The following is a 2,500-nucleotide window of genomic DNA, read 5'->3' on the forward strand; positions in this document are numbered from 1 at the left end:
CCCGCCCCTGCTTAGCTTCCGAGATCTGACGAGATCGGGCGTTTTCAGGGTAGTATGGCCGTAAGCTGCCAGGTCAACTGAAAAGATCCTATTTGAAGGTGACGCAGGCCAAACTAGACTCTGGCAAAAAGTGTCAAACAGCGCCCTTTGCTGTCAGGCAAGAGCAGAAACCATAAAAAGCTTACAGCTCCTGGTATTCCCAGGCGGTCTCCCATCCAAGTACTAACCAGGCCCGCCCCTGCTTAGCGTCCGAGATCGGGCGTTTTCAGGGTAGTATGGCCGTAAGCTGCCAGATCAACTGAAAAGATCCTATTTGAAGGTGACGCAGGCCAAACTAGACTCCAGCAAAAAGTGTCAAACAGCGCCCTCTGCTGTCAGGCAAGAGCAGAAACCATATAAAGCTTACAGCACCTGGTATTTCCAGGCGGTCTCCCATCCAAGTACTAACCAGGCCCGCCCCTGCTTAGCTTCCGAGATCGGACGAGATCGGGCTTTTTCAGGATAGTATGGCCGTAAGCTGCCAGATCAACTGAAAAGATCCTATTTGAAGGCGACGCAGGCCAAACTAGACTCTGGCAAAAAGTGTCAAACAGCGCCCTTTGCTGTCAGGCAAGAGCAGAAACCATAAAAAGCTTACAGCACCTGGTATTCCCAGGCGGTCTCCCATCCAGGTACTAACCAGGCCCGCCCCTACTTAGCTTCCGAGATCGGGCGTTTTCAGGGTAGTATGGCCGTAAGCTGCCAGGTGAACTGAAAAGATCCTATTTGAAGGCGACGCAGGCCAAATTAGACTCCAGCAAAAAGTGTCAAACAGCGCCCTCTGCTGTCAGGCAAGAGCAGAAACCATATAAAGCTTACAGCACCTGGTATTCCCAGGCGGTCTCCCATCCAAGTACTAACCAGGCCCGCCCCTGCTTAGCTTCCGAGATCGGACGAGATCGGGCTTTTTCAGGATAGTATGGCCGTAAGCTGCCAGATCAACTGAAAAGATCCTATTTGAAGGCGACGCAGGCCAAACTAGACTCTGGCAAAAAGTGTCAAACAGCGCCCTTTGCTGTCAGGCAAGAGCAGAAACCATAAAAAGCTTACAGCACCTGGTATTCCCAGGCGGTCTCCCATCCAAGTACTAACCAGGCCCGCCCCTGCTTAGCTTCCGAGATCGGGCGTTTTCAGGGTAGTATGGCCGTAAGCTGCCAGGTGAACTGAAAAGATCCTATTTGAAGGTGACGCAGGCCAAACTAGACTCCAGCAAAAAGTGTCAAACAGCGCCCTCTGCTGTCAGGCAAGAGCAGAAACCATAAAAAGCTTACAGCACCTGGTATTCCCAGGCGGTCTCCCATCCAAGTACTAACCAGGCCAGCCCCTGCTTAGCTTCTGAGATCGGACGAGATCAGGCGTTTTAAGGGTAGCATGTCCGTAAGCTGCCAGGTCAACTGAAAAGATCCTATTTGAAGGTGACGCAGGCCAAACTAGACTCCAGCAAAAAGTGTCAAACAGCGCCCTCTGCTGTCAGGCAAGAGCAGAAACCATAAAAAGCTTTCAGCACCTGGTATTCCCAGGCGGTCTCCCATCCAAGTACTAACCAGGCCCGCCCCTGCTTAGCTTCCGAGATCTGACGAGATCGGGCGTTTTCAGGGTAGTATGGCCGTAAGCTGCCAGGTCAACTGAAAAGATCCTATTTGAAGGTGACGCAGGCCAAACTAGACGCTGGCAAAAAGTGTCAAACAGCGCCCTTTGCTGTCAGGCAAGAACAGAAACCATAAAAAGCTTACAGCACCTGGTATTCCCAGACGGTCTCCCATCCAAGTACTAACCAGGCCCGCCCCTGCTTAGCGTCCGAGATCGGGCGTTTTCAGGGTAGTTTGGCCGTAAGCTGCAAGATCAACTGAAAAGATCCTATTTGAAGGCAACGCAGGCCAAACTAGACTCTGGCAAAAAGTGTCAAACAGCTCCCTTTGCTGTCAGGCGAGAGCAGAAACCATAAAAAGCTTACAGCACCTGGTATTCCCAGGCGGTCTCCCATCCAAATACTAACCAGGCCCGCCCCTGCTTAGCTTCCGAGATCGGGCGATTTCAGGGTAGTATGGCCGTAAGCTGCCAGGTGAACTGAAAAGATCCTATTTGAAGGTGACGCAGGCCAAACTAGACTCCAGCAAAAAGTGTCAAACAGCGCCCTCTGCTGTCAGGCAAGAGCAGAAACCATAAAAAGCTTACAGCCCCTGGTATTCCCAGGCGGTCTCCCATCCAAGTACTAACCAGGCCCGCCCCTGCTTAGCTTCCGAGATCAGACGAGATCAGGCGTTTTAAGGGTAGTATGGCCGTAAGCTGCCAGGTCAACTGAAAAGATCCTATTTGAAGGTGACGCAGGCCAAACTAGACTCCAGCAAAAAGTGTCAAACAGCGCCCTCTGCTGTCAGGCAAGAGCAGAAACCATATAAAGCTTACAGCACCTGGTATTTCCAGGCGGTCTCCCATCCAAGTACTAACCAGGCCCGCCCCT

General features: G+C 51.9%; 7 non-coding genes and 5 pseudogenes across 7 annotated transcripts in view; all 12 read right to left on the reverse strand.

The window, feature by feature from the left end:
- Window positions 1-66, reverse strand: part of LOC131098830 (5S ribosomal RNA) — a 119-nt gene extending 53 nt beyond the window's left edge. Inside the window, exon 1 of the ribosomal RNA XR_009117683.1 lies at window positions 1-66. This exon is cut by the window's left edge and continues 53 nt beyond it. This is a non-coding gene — a ribosomal RNA (5S ribosomal RNA).
- A 112-nt stretch (window positions 67-178) lies between these two features.
- Window positions 179-287, reverse strand: LOC131141637 (5S ribosomal RNA; annotated as a pseudogene).
- Window positions 288-399: 112 nt separating this feature from the next.
- On the reverse strand, window positions 400-518 carry LOC131099232 (5S ribosomal RNA). The gene has a single exon (XR_009118067.1). It is a non-coding gene; the product is annotated as a 5S ribosomal RNA (ribosomal RNA).
- A 112-nt stretch (window positions 519-630) lies between these two features.
- On the reverse strand, window positions 631-739 carry LOC131140923 (5S ribosomal RNA; annotated as a pseudogene).
- Window positions 740-851: 112 nt separating this feature from the next.
- Window positions 852-970, reverse strand: LOC131097798 (5S ribosomal RNA). The gene has a single exon (XR_009116690.1). It is a non-coding gene; the product is annotated as a 5S ribosomal RNA (ribosomal RNA).
- Window positions 971-1,082: 112 nt separating this feature from the next.
- On the reverse strand, window positions 1,083-1,191 carry LOC131100341 (5S ribosomal RNA; annotated as a pseudogene).
- A 112-nt stretch (window positions 1,192-1,303) lies between these two features.
- Window positions 1,304-1,422, reverse strand: LOC131099747 (5S ribosomal RNA). The gene has a single exon (XR_009118524.1). It is a non-coding gene; the product is annotated as a 5S ribosomal RNA (ribosomal RNA).
- A 112-nt stretch (window positions 1,423-1,534) lies between these two features.
- On the reverse strand, window positions 1,535-1,653 carry LOC131097146 (5S ribosomal RNA). The gene has a single exon (XR_009116059.1). It is a non-coding gene; the product is annotated as a 5S ribosomal RNA (ribosomal RNA).
- A 112-nt stretch (window positions 1,654-1,765) lies between these two features.
- LOC131141977 (5S ribosomal RNA) lies at window positions 1,766-1,874 on the reverse strand (annotated as a pseudogene).
- Window positions 1,875-1,986: 112 nt separating this feature from the next.
- Window positions 1,987-2,095, reverse strand: LOC131141494 (5S ribosomal RNA; annotated as a pseudogene).
- A 112-nt stretch (window positions 2,096-2,207) lies between these two features.
- On the reverse strand, window positions 2,208-2,326 carry LOC131098793 (5S ribosomal RNA). The gene has a single exon (XR_009117648.1). It is a non-coding gene; the product is annotated as a 5S ribosomal RNA (ribosomal RNA).
- Window positions 2,327-2,438: 112 nt separating this feature from the next.
- LOC131099233 (5S ribosomal RNA) overlaps window positions 2,439-2,500 on the reverse strand; it is a 119-nt gene continuing 57 nt past the window's right edge. Inside the window, exon 1 of the ribosomal RNA XR_009118068.1 lies at window positions 2,439-2,500. This exon is cut by the window's right edge and continues 57 nt beyond it. This is a non-coding gene — a ribosomal RNA (5S ribosomal RNA).

The sequence above is a fragment of the Doryrhamphus excisus genome, chromosome 13 (genome assembly GCF_030265055.1).
Source record: "Doryrhamphus excisus isolate RoL2022-K1 chromosome 13, RoL_Dexc_1.0, whole genome shotgun sequence".
NCBI classification, from domain to species: Eukaryota; Metazoa; Chordata; class Actinopteri; order Syngnathiformes; family Syngnathidae; genus Doryrhamphus; species Doryrhamphus excisus.